A 13,623-nucleotide genomic window follows, 5' to 3' on the forward strand; every position below is an offset into this window, starting at 1 on the left:
CCTTTGGCAAGAACAACTCTGAATATCGTGTGCAATCAGTTCAATGGAAGAGCGTGACGTCACGGACGGGGTGACATAGCGACCAGGAAGCTATAAAGGCACGTGTCACGCAGCTGGCCTCAGCTTCGCGTCTTTCAGCAAGCGCTCTGTGTGTGCATGTTCATAAGTCTGTCTTGTAAGTCTTATTTACTGTTGTCTGTCCAGCATTGTTAGACTAAGATGCCTAAGTCTAAAGCAAAGACCAGACATTTGAAGGGCGAAACCAAATCGCGCTATAAACTGTGTGTTCCTCCATGCCAGCGCTACATCACGGCTGGAGACACACATGATTTATGCGTGGTTTGCCTGGGGTCGAAGCACGCTGAGTCAGCTCTCGAGGGAGCTGACTGTCCGCATTGTGAACGATTGCCAATGCGGACGCTTCGATCCCGGAGGGCTCTCTTTGAGGAGGGAGCCTTCGCCAGCGTTCCCTGCGGCTCTGGCCCCGCTTCTGCTGAGGCAGAGCGGCTGCTGCACTCGTGGGGTTCGCAGGTGGATCTGGCAGAGGGAATGGAGACGGGCCAGTCCTTATCTCCTTCCTCATCTGCTAGATCAGGCGCCCAAACCCTGGGATCGGAAGCACGCTCGTCGGTTTCTTCCCCCCAGGGCGAGGGGTCGACACTCCACCTCTCTTCATCTGATGAGGTGGATGTGGAGACAGTTGATAGGGATTCGCCACCCCTTTCGCCCCAGTATGAGGAGCTGCTGAAGGTGGTTACTCGCGCAGTCGAGAAGTTAAAAATAGACTGGCCCCCACAGAAAAAACATGAACCGCAGAGAAGTAAATTCGATGAGCGGTATCTCAGGCCCAGACAACCACCTCCAGCCCGGAGCCTTCCCTTTTTTCCCGACCTCCATGACGAAATAGCGAGGTCGTGGAAACACCCATATTCCACCCGTCTCTTCGGCCCTGATTCACAATATTATGGAAATGTGACAGGGCTCGATGAGCGTGGTTACAGAGCGATGCCACGGGTCGAACAGACGCTTGCGGGCTATCTGTCACCCGGTTCGGCATCGTCTCTGAAGGCTCCGGCCTTGCCTACAAAAGCATTAAGAACAACATCAGCATTAGTGGGCAAGGGCTATGTGGCAGCAGGTCAGGCAGGGGCGTGCCTTCACACCATGGCCGTCCTTCAAGCATATCAGGCCGACCTGCTGAGAGATGTAGACGAGGGAGAGGGGATCAAGTCCGACGATATTGCAGAGCTTAGATGGACCGCTGATCTCTCCCTCCGCGCCACCAAAGAGACCGCTCGCGCGATTGGGCGGTCTATGGCAGCCTTGGTGGCCGCGGAGAGGCATTTATGGCTGAACCTGTCCCAAATAAAAGATCGTGACAGGTTCTGCCTCCTGGACGCCCCGCTCCAAGCCTCGGGCCTGTTCGGCGACACAGTCAATACTGTCGTCGACAGGTTCCAGGAGGCCCGTAAGCAGGCGGCGGCGTTCCAGAGTTTCCTCCCTCGTCGCTCTTGTGGGTTATCTGGACGGGAGATACTCACGCCACTAGCAGGCTCCTCATACCGTGAGGCTCAAAAGCAGAGCTCTGAGCCGGGGGCTCCTAGATTAAAATCTGATCTTCGTACAGTTATCGAAGCTATGAAGTCCTCGACAAAGAGGTCCTGACGCCAATATCCCAGTGACCTCGAGGGTAGCCCCTATGGGGTCAGAGCGGTATCCACAACGTTATACGGTGCCCGCCTCTCACCGGTACCCTCTGGAGGCCGGTCTGCCAACCCTGCCGGTGCTTCAGGGCGCAGCGGTCTCCCGCGAGCATCCCTCCAAGTTATTTCCGCCCGTGAGCGTAGCGGAGCTGGGAAGCTCGCCTCCCCTTCGGGGGCTTCTTACACCAGAGATCAGTCTCGAGAGACTGATTCCCTTAGTACATTTTCGAGCAGCGTGGAAACTTCTGCCAAATGTATCTCAATGGGTCCTGCACACAGTAGAAAGAGACTATGCTATTCAATTCGGCCGTCCACCGCCTTGATTCAATGGGGTTACACCGACAGTCGTCGGCCCCCAGCAGGCTCTGGTTATGGAACAAGAAGTGAATACCCTATTAAGGAAGGAGGCCATCGAGGTGGTCCCTCCTCTAGACAGGGAATCCGGGTTCTACAGCCGGTATTTCATAGTTCCACAGAAGGATGGGGGGTTGCGTCCGATCTTAGACCTACGTCAGTTAAACCTCTCAGTTATGTCACTGAAGTTCAAAATGCTTACTGTCAAACAGGTTGTAGCTCAAATCAGATCCGAGGACTGGTTTGTCACAATAGATCTCAAAGATGCATACTTCCACATATCCATCCTTCCACAACACAGGAAGTTTCTGAGGTTCGCTTTCGGGGGCAAAGCTTATCAATATCGAGTACTTCCCTTCGGCCTTGCACTCTCACCCCGCACGTTCACGAAATGTGTAGATGCGGCTCTGGTACCCCTCCGTATGCAGGGCATCCGCATTCTAAATTGTATCGACGATTGGTTGATTTTAGCTCAATCAGAGCAGATGGCGGTTCGACATCGAGGTGTCGTTCTCGCCCATATGGGGGAGCTGGGTTTGAGACTGAATGCCAAGAAGAGTGTACTTTCTCCAGTTCAGAGAACCACCTATCTAGGCATAGTATGGGATTCGACCACGATGCAGGCACGTATGTCTCCTGCTCGGATCGAGTCGATCCTCACATCAGTCAAGAGAGTCAGAGAAGGCCAGTCATTCACTGTGAAGCAGTTTCAGAGACTGTTAGGGCTCATGGCAGCTGCGTCCAACGTGATACCTTTTGGTCTCCTGCACATGAGGCCCCTTCAGTGTTGGCTCAAGACCAAGGGGTTTTCCCCAAGGGGAAATCCTTTCCGAACTATACAGGTCACGAGGCGATGCCTTCGTGCCTTAGATATATGGAAGAAACCTTGGTTCTTGAATCAGGGCTCGGTGTTGGGAGCTCTTGGTCGCCGTGTAACGCTAGCGACAGATGCGTCCCTCACCGGTTGGGGTGCGGTCATGAGTGGCCACCATGCCCGCGGTCTGTGGAGCGGTTGCCATCTGACATGGCACATCAATTGTCTAGAAATGCTAGCAGTATATCGAGCTTTAAAATATTTCCTCCCAGACCTGAGAGGCTGTCATGTGTTAGTGCGCACCGACAACACAGCGGTCAATCACCAGGGGGGTCTGCGTTCACGCCCCTTGTACAAGCTGGTGCACCAGATCCTCCTGTGGTCCCAGGGCAAACTCCTCTCGCTAAGAGCAGTGTATATTCCTGGGCGATTAGAATGTGGGAGCAGACATGCTGTCGAGACAGGGGCCGAGGCCCGTGGAATGGATTCTTCATCCCGAGGTGGTGAAGCAGATATGGCAAATATTTGGCAAAGCTCAGGTGGACCTCTTCGCGACTCGAGAGACATCGCAATGTCCCCTCTGGTTCTCTCTAGTTCACCCAGCTCCACTGGGACTAGATGCCATGGCACAGACTTGGCCGAGGCTTCGTCTGTATGCCTTTCCCCCCATCGCTCTGCTCCTGGGAGTTCTGGCGAGAGTACGCCGGGACGGGGTTCGTCTGTTGTTAGTAGCCCCGTTCTGGCCGGGCCGAGTATGGTTCGCAGATCTGATTTCTCTCCTCGACGGCTCTCCATGGCAGATTCCGATCAGGACAGATCTACTCTCTCAGGCGCAGGGCAAAATAATTCACCCTCGCCCGGAGTTGTGGAAGCTGTGGGTGTGGCCCCTGAGGGGGCACATCTGTTAGCAGCTGGTCTCTCAACCGAGGTTGTTGAGACCCTACTCCAATCCAGAGCTCCCTCCACGAGGAAACTGTACGCCCTAAAGTGGAAACTCTTCACTTCATGGTGCAGAGATCGCCACCTTGACCCTGTTAACTGCCCAGTTGGTACAGTTCTGGAGTTTTTACAAGCTAGGCTCTCTGCGGGGTTAACCCACTCCACCTTAAAGGTGTACGTGGTGGCCATAGCTGCTTACCACGTCCCTTTCAGTGACCAGTCACTGGGTAGACACCCCCTAGTTACACGTTTCCTCCCAGGTGCACTGAGGCTGAGACCTCCAGTACGGTCCCGTATTCCCCCATGGGATTTGGTGTTAGAGGCTCTCTGCAAAGCTCCATTCGAGCCAATTCAAGAAATCTCAGACAGACATCTGACACTTAAGATTGCCCTATTACTGGCTATTACCTCTCTAAAGAGAGTTGGAGATCTTCAGGCCCTCTCGGTGGCCCCTAACTATCTAGACTTTGCCCCTGTTATGGCCAAAGCATTTCTTTACCCTCGAGCGGGTTACATTCCTAAAGTTCCCTCTGTCACACCACAACCTGTCGTACTGCAGGCCTTCTGTCCTCCTCCCTTTCGGGAGCCAGACCAGGTGAAGCTAAATTGTATGTGTCCAGTGCGAGCATTGGACGCATACATCCACAGAGCTGCCCTGTGGAGAAAGTCTGACCAATTGCTTGTATGCTATGGTCCTCCTAAAAAGGGTTCTCCTGCCTCTAAGCAGACCCCTAGTCGTTGGATAGTCGAGGCTATCAACGTCTCCTATGAGTCCTCTGGTCTTCCCCTTCCTTTGGGAGCCAAGGCTCACTCTACGCGGAGTATGGCTGCCTCTAAGGCCTTTTTAGCAGGTGTGTCCCTCTTGGACATCTGCAACGCTGCGGGGTGGTCCACGCCCTCTACATTCGCCAGATTTTACAATCTCGATATGCGAGCCGCTCCTGGCTCTTCTGTCCTCTCGTCCTAAGCTGTGCTCTTCGGATACACACTAGGCAGGGCCTTGGTAGTCTGGCAGCGTTGGCACATCGTTCCCCAAAAGCGCTACGACGCAGCTCGAGTTCCCGAAGAGGAACGTCCCTAGGTTACGTATGTAACCCTAGTTCCTCGAGGGAACGAGACGCTGCGTCGCCGAGCCATACTCCCGGCACCCCTGTCTGCGCTTGCTTCCCTACTCGAAGCTGAGGCCAGCTGTGTGGCACGTGCCTTTATAGCTTCCTGGTCGCTATGTCACCCCGTCTGTGACGTCACGCTCTTCCATTGAACTGATTGCACATGATATTCAGAGTTGTTCTTGCCAAAGGTGTTCCCCAAAAGCGCTACGACGCAGCGTCTCGTTCCCTCAAGGAACTAGGGTTACATACGTAACCTAGGGACGGTTTGCCTGACTTCAAGCACAGTGTGCCGTTGCAGCGGCAACGTTGATGTCATAAGTGGGTGGTGCTCAGTCGCTTGGTTTCGCCAGCACCAACAGAAAGACTGACCATGCCAAACACTTCTGACAAGCAACAAATGAATACATAAGACATTAACAAAACAGAATGCATGTGTTATGCAATATGTGTGATCGGGATGAAACTGGAACAGGGAAATGTAGTGTGTGAAACTGCCATGGGCTGTCAAGATGGCGTGTGCACCCGCTTGGCTGGCAACCAAACAGAGGTGAAGGGAAATTCAGAGTGGTGTGTGTGTGTGTGTGTATGTGTGTGTGTGTGTGCTGTACCCAGCACGGATATCTACTTCATCACAAAAAGGCAACATTTCTTGAAATGGCCAAGATTTACAGCAAGTATACAGAATATACTGTAACAATCAATGGTAATGTAATATGTACTGTATACATAACTGTGAGTTTCACAATAAGAAATACACAAGTCAATATAATTTGTGCTGTTCCCAGAGAAGAAGTGGCCCAGAACTTGAAAAAGCATTATTTTTATAATGCGAGAAGTCCTTAGATCTTTCTGATCTGAAAAATAAATGTTATCCTTTCAAAACTGGGAGATGGATAAACAAGGGAAGGAATGAGAGACTAAAGGAAGACTATGAAAAAACCTGAGCTTCAATTAATCATAGCACCTGGCAAATTTTGTATAGAGCATATTTAGTTGTGTTGTTTCTGTTATGTATTTTTCTAATGCCAAAGTTAATTTAGTTTTAATTCCACCTTGGAGTAAGTAATCAATACTCAGAAAACTAGACTTGAGGTAAAGAAGTTAACGTAATGCCAAATGTTTGGTGTTTTACATTCTATGTAGAATTTAATTTAGTAGAAATACGACATCTAACAGAGAGAATACTTTCAGAGTTCAGTCAGAGAGCAAGAGCCAAAAGAATGAGAGTGGAAAGTTACACGGGAGGACGCCCTTTAAAACAAAAATAAGCACTTTTGACACCCGCAATCCTGTAAGGATTTAGATTTGTTTCTCCTCACCCTACGTTCCTCTTTCTTCTCTCCTCTATCTCTCTCTGGCTTTCACTCTCAATCATTCTCTCCTCCCTTTCATTCGCCTCTCCATCACAGTCACTCTCTGTATGGCTCTATCTTTTTTATTCCATCCTTCTAACTCACTCTCCCCCTGTCCTTTCTCAACTTCCAGAGGCATTTTTTCTGTCTCTTGTCTCCAGTTTTGCTCTGAAAGTGTTTTACTTTTTGACCTCCTGAAGTAAAACCAACATTTGAATTGAAGTGAACAGAGTCTGAAGTCCCACTTTAAGTGAAGTAGTTGAAGTTGCTGCTGAATTTGCAGCCATGATGGAATAGGCTCTTTTGTTTTAGGACGTAGGTGCCCACGATGAACCTGTCGGCATTTGGGTCATGCTCACAAGTAGGTGAATACGTGTTCCTTGTATAAAAATACCTGGTTTAATAGGATTTTTTTGTGTGTTTGTTTGTGAGTGTGTGCTAGTCCGAAGGTAGGTCGGTGTGTTAAAGAATTGATAAGCCACATAATAAGACAGTCTGGCACAGTCCACATGCTCCAACTGAAAGTCGCCTTCGTGGTTTATATAAAATGATGTAGAGAATTTAGAAAAGCAGCACTGAATGCTCAGACATACACACACCCAAACATCGGCACACAAAACAGCATCATTCAAAAACTAGCTCAGACATGGCCATTTTTATTTTTTAACAATGTTTATTCATTCACTGTTGTTTTGTTGGACAGATGAGTCACTTTCAGTGAGAGGTGGATGTGCGTGAGGACGAATGGCCAAAAATATATTCCTTTTAATGATTATTTTGGAGGACATCAGAGTTTTAATTAAAGTAAAGATAGGTTATTATGTTGTGAGTCATATTTTCATTCATAAACAGTCTGGAGGAATGCTCAAATGTTCAGAAATTCAGAGTTTTTGTAAGGAAAATGTGAAAAAATGTGTGTATTTAAGAAATCATAGTATGCCTTCTGCTTTCTGGGCCAGTGTCAGATTTAAGTGAGTGTATGTTCATGATTGTGTGTTTGTTTGTGTGTTTCCCCTACTGTGAAGCTCAGTCTGAATTGTAAGTCTTTGAATGTATTTTCACTTAGGTTCTTCAGTGCCATTATTCTCAAAGACACTGAAAAAGTTTTTGAACAGTAAGACTTTTCATGATTATACCTGACATGAATTTTTGCTGAATTTTAAAATCAGTAACAACTCTACATATATTTGAAAACTTCTTAAGAATTTTAGAAAAATTGCAGTTCTTAGAAACTTTCTTGAGAAATGTGTTCTTTCTTAAGAGGACTTTCGTGGAAAAAATATTGAGTAACACTTTAGAATAGGGAACACTTATTCACTATTAACTACGACTTTTCCCTCAATAAATTCCTAATTTGCTGCTTATTAATAGTTAGTAAGTTAGTTGAGTTTAGGCATTGGGTAGATTTAGGGATGTAGAATAAGGTCATGTAGAAGTTTGTTTTTGTTCTTTGTTTGGGGTAAAAAAAAGTTTGAAAAGGCTGAGCAACTTTATACCGTTTCCAAACATGCCTTCACCCCCGCGCTGCTGGAGGCGGTGTATAGATTAATGTAAACATATGTCGCGACGCTTGCACGTATCCCTAAACAAAACATTGATACAATAAAGAAGTGTAGGCAATCTAGGTGTGAGACTTGCACCAATGGTCAGAATATTATAGACAAAAGAATCATGATTACCAGCAGTTCAGCATCAAGTATCATGTTTGCAATACAAAATAACCATTCCATTTCCATAATCAGTCCTTTATAGAAAGTGTGAATATCTCATAGTCAGAAAACTTTAGCATGATGTGGAAAAACAAAACAAAACACTGGAGTCAGTTTGTTACTTTATTTTATTAGTGTTCATTTATTTTATTAAACTGGATAAATTGTTACACTTCTTTTATATTTTTAATGTGGTGTCACGATTTACTTTTGATAATAACAAAGGTTTATTATTGTATGTTCGTTTGGCATTACATTTACTGTATACCCTTTAAATTCGCTTATTGAAAGAACAACAACTACAGCCGCAGCAGTAGGCTAACATTTATTTGAAACACATGTATTTGGTACTTGCTACCTTTTATCTTTACTATTTCCTTTTCTGGCTTTGGAAAACTTTTCTCGGATGTTTCTCTGTGTCGCTTTTTGCATAACTCTAGGTAGTCGACACCAAGCTTCGTTGCAATTTCTTTCTAGGAATTAAATGTTTTCTCTGAAAAAGTCTGTCTGCAAACTATCATACAGGTGTGGATATATTTGTGGCAGCTATTCGACACTCCAGTGTATTAATTTCGCTAGTGATTGGCGCCTTAGGGCATTAATATGTGCTTAATTAGTTCTAATAAATGGATAATATTTTAGGAATATGCGTGCTATTACACATTTTCTTTAAAGTGTATATACATACACACACACACACACACACACACACACACGCACACACACACACACACACACACACACACACACACACACACACACACACACACACACGCACACACACACACACACACATATATATATATATATATATATATATATATAAATATTCAGATATTTCCGATAAACCTACCTCATCATGTAAAACCAACATGACATGTCAGTCAGAAATTCTCTTCCTGTAAAAGCAGACAGTTCTTGGCCAGAATACACTAAAGAAGATCAGTAGTCAGGGTCAGTAGCCTGAGATTGAGTCCTAAGATAAATATAGAACATTAACCTCTATCAAAATCCCTTATTTGATGGCCAGGGGGCATTGGTTTGAACCATCGGGATGTATTCCCCCAAATCATCTTTGCTGTGTCTCTTCTTCAACATAGTCACACATGAAGAATGAGCGATGCTGAGTCCTCCAGGATGGAATGTTATGAGGAGACTGTGGTAAATTTGATCTGGTGCACACAACTCCCTTAATGGTAGTGAGCTTATATATATATATATATATATATATATATATATATATATATATATATAAAAATCCTCATAGCTGATTCCAAATCTCTCATAGCCGTTCTTACTCCAAAAGCTGATAACTCCCCTATAAAAGGTCTCATATGTGTTGCGCCTGGAAGCTCAATAATTTCTAACCCCCATTAGTCAAAATGTGTCCAGTAAGTTCAAAGGAAAATGCATGGACAAAGAAATACAGTTACCAAGAATTTGCTTCCTTAACCAAGTGAATATGAAACTAGGACAATTTGTCACATTGAGAAGTGAGTGGATTTAATGTGAAATCACATTTTCTTTGATTCCCTCGGCTGATGTAAACACACATTCATGAGGTTCCTCTCTGGTCCCAGTCTACTATTATGTGCTATCATGGTTTCATCTCTGAAAAATATGTCATGTTTTTTAAACCTGTCAGAATATTTACCCGAGCAAAGCACAAGTTGGCATTCTGTGAAGCAGGCTGTGTGAAAAAGAGAGTGTTAAAGTACATCAAATTTGAATGCATCTCTATACCTTCAATGATTTAAACCATCTCACATGGCAGGACATTATTCTCAGCCCCTCCAGCTCTCATTGCTGCATCCAGAATTCATTATTGCAGTGTGGAATTGCCTAACCTGACATGCATTGATACAGATCATTACATCATTTGGAAGAGTAATAGCAAGAATAAGGAGGGTTTGAAAGTCAACACTGTAAAATTTTTAAAGGGATACAGTGGCTCACATTTAGTTCACCCATTTGACTGACTGACTTCCATGAAACACAAAAGGAGAAGTTTGCTCTTTTCCATACAATGATAGTGAATGAGAATGGATTCTGGCAAGCTCCAAAAAAAGACTAAAAACAGCCATTAGAGCTTGATAATAGTGATTAATATGAACTATATTCAAAGTCTTCTGAAGCCATATGATAAGGCTGTGTGACAAACAATCTGAAATTTATTTCAGCACTCAAATTTCTTTTGGTTTTACAGTATTTTCAAGCTTGAGACGTCATTTTTTGCAGCGATGCAAAATGTTATTGGTTTTAATCTTCAAAAGCTAAGGCTGAGGGGATATATATATACAATTCTTACAGGTTTGGAAGCATAAAGATGAATAGCTATTCCTTTAAATTTTTATATTATGTTCTATTGTGTATGAAAATGTTTAGCTGATATGCATGCTTTGGCACAAATACAAAGTCCCAGTATGGTGCAGTCTTTCACAACACTACAAGCTTGCAGCCCAGCATGAGCTCTGGGATTGCAGATACCACGCGCCTGAGTGCCCACCTCCCTGGCTTTGTGTTGCTCTTCCATTTATCATTCAGATGTAATCATGTCAACAGAGGAACAACTGATTCCCCTCATATAAATATTTAAACTGAGGTGATGAAGTGTCTGGAGAGGTGTCCGAAAGGGTTTGCTTATTTTAAACAATTTAAAGGAAAGATATTTTTATTAGAATAAGGTGTCTGTTTTTGTGTGTTTGTGTGTGTGTGTGTGTGTTTGTGTGCAGATTGACTTAAACTAAATTGTGTCTGTGTCATAGAGTGCACATAAAACCAACACAAATTAAGCATTTGTCAAGAATGAGATGTTAAACTTTTTGGGTATGCAGACATGTTTTGATTGCTAAGTCTGGGGATCTAAATTCCAATGGCATTACTTGCGAGACTTCCAAAACAGTATGACAACTTCTACACTTCTGTACAATCACTTCTAGCAGTCTATCTTTACGTCTTCATCTTTTATCATCCTGTCTCCCCTTTTCTACCATCCATTTCTTCCGTTGTCCTCTGACATCTTCTCTCATCCCTTCACCTGTCTCTTTGACAGCAGCATGAAACTCTTGGGGTTGGTAAGTGATTGCATATTCAGGAAAAGTGACCCCATCCGCAACTCCTCATCTAAACCTTTCCCCATTTAATTTGTGAGATGTGAACTCGTCTCAAACCTACTCGTCTTCTCTTGCTTTATTCCATGGAGCTTAACTCCCCCTCAGCCTAGAACATTCTGAAAGATGTCTGTGTGTAGTCCTGTGGTTTCTAATGCATTTCCTTTCTCCAAATAGAAAATATGGCTTTATGTTCCAATAATTTCTCCACAGTTGCATCAGAAACTAGATTTTTACTTGTTATGAAGAATACGTGAGTGGAACTTGCCCATGCAAAAGTTTGCAAGGGTCTTATACAGGGTTGCCAAGACAATTTTTTGGGAAAAAATGCAGTAAAATGTCTCATTTCCAATGATTAGTATGCTTCAGTTCAGTAGGATACACAATTATTTCTGTCTCCATGTCAGAAGTTAGTAAATGGTACAAAAATAGAGAACCGTAATGTTTTGGGACCCTTCCGTTGGGGTACCTAGTTCAGTAATTCGGTACATAATGTTCGGTTACTCTTACTGTAGATCTATGATTGCTTGTGTGCTGAGCTTTTTCACATCATAGTGTGCAAACACAAAAACATATATATAAGTGTATTTTATAATCTTATATTTTCTCACACATACACTCAGACAATGTGGTGCTTTCTTCTTTGCATATAAATGCTGTTGATTGCTACTTTCCGGCATACACCACGCCTATCAAGTAAGAGTACTGTTGGCAGTGGAAATGCAATCCAGATCAGGGTGTGTCATCCCAAATCATATCGTACTGTACTGTAGTGTTTGGTGGAAATGAGCCATAAGTGGCACCTGCTAAGGTGTTGTGGGTAGTTAGCAGGGTGTTTCTAGGTGGTTAAAAAAAGTCATAAGAGTATTGTAGGGGACTGCGAGGCTGTCACTATGCTAGGGCTACCCCCCAAATAAAGATTTTCCTAGTCGACCAGTTGTTCATTAGTCAACTAATTGCCTGTTTATGATGGTAATTTGATGTGTCGTCATCTTTACCGTCTGCACTTTCAGAAGGCTGAGGGACCCAAGGCCCCTTTCACACTGCCATTCTGGCAAATACACAGATAAAATGTGCCGGCAATTGTTCCCGGGTAGCTAGATTTTGCACTTTCACACTGCCAGTGATAACCCGGGATATGTGCGTGCTTTCACACACAACCCGTAAAGATCCCTTAACGACACATGACATCAGGGCGTGACTGAAGAAAGTATGAGTGGTGACTTGTATGATTTGTGATTTGTGACTTACCTGGCCCATGTAAAAGTTGCCAGGGTTATGTGGGTTGTTGCTAAGGCATTACTTGCAGTTGCTTGAGAGTGTTGCTATTTGGTTGTTACATTTTATAATGAAAATATAAGTGGTGACTTATTTTTTTAATACTCCTGTCCCTGATATATCTCAAGTTCCTCCTTCAGTGTAAGTCAAATTAATTTAGATTTATTGTTTACCAGTTTACCATGTACCAAGTGAACATTTTATGAATATTTTAAAAAGTAAAAGCACAGATCGCTCCATCTGACCACTCAATTTTAGGCATCATATTTGTCTGTAGCACTAATACTTTTTTGAAAACCTCTAAACTTTTGAATGAGCAATAACAAGCATAATAGTAATAATTCACAAACGCTTTCACCTTCAAATTACTTTCTCAAAATGTGCTTGCAGCATGATGTTTTACATTTTGAATCATTCTTTTTCAATGCTGCTCCAGTCATTTCATATGTGGTCCCTATAGGGGTACTGTTTATACAACATTTTTTCCAAGCTCTGTAGAACTTCTTACTGATTTTAGTTGCCGCTGGACTAAGAGATTTTCCATTTGTATCGCAGGACTTTTGAATGCTGGAGGGAGGAGTTTGTGTCTACTGATATCTGACTTCTTGGAAAGCATTTACATGGAGGATCAAAGTCCTCAACCTCCTACCCATTTTATCTGCTAGCACAGCTAACCACAAGCAGCAGATGCAGAGCAAACTCATGCTAGATGCTAGCTCTGGCCCTTTGGCTTCAACACTGTTTCTTCTCCTAATGGCAGGGTTTAAGTGTGAAGCTGACTGAGGATTTGACTTCCATATTTTTGAAGTTTTAAAAATCACTGTCAGTAACTTGTAGAATTAGAGGGTTTGAAGTCGACATTAGATCAAAATGTACTATGATGGTTGTGTTGAAATTGATTTCTTGGAATTTATTTGGATTATAGAAAATAAACGTTATTGCTGTCTTCACAAACCAAATGTTTTTTGTTCTTCACTAGCATTACTCTAATGCATCTCTTAACCTACATTCAGTATGACTAAAATACTTAAGTACTGCTAAAATCAGATACTCTAAGACTTTTACTCAAGTCATTTTGTAATTGGTGACTTGTAACTTGTAATGGAGTCAAGTATGGTTTTCAGGTACTCTTTATACATCTGCCTTGTATATGGGTTGTGTTGCCATTTCTTAATGATTATAAAGTAATAATACCAAACAACTCAACAAATTATGTTATGACACCAGTTTGTTTTTGACAGAAATGCCATGG

General features: G+C 43.6%; 1 protein-coding gene across 1 annotated transcript in view; it reads left to right on the forward strand.

Annotated features, from left to right (window-relative positions):
- The window catches only part of LOC113051594 (disintegrin and metalloproteinase domain-containing protein 33-like), a 94,166-nt gene that overhangs the window by 17,050 nt on the left and 63,493 nt on the right, over nucleotides 1–13,623 (forward strand). The gene's annotated exons all lie outside the window — the stretch shown is intronic.

Source organism: Carassius auratus, chromosome 32 (genome assembly GCF_003368295.1).
Source record: "Carassius auratus strain Wakin chromosome 32, ASM336829v1, whole genome shotgun sequence".
NCBI classification, from domain to species: domain Eukaryota; kingdom Metazoa; phylum Chordata; class Actinopteri; order Cypriniformes; family Cyprinidae; genus Carassius; species Carassius auratus.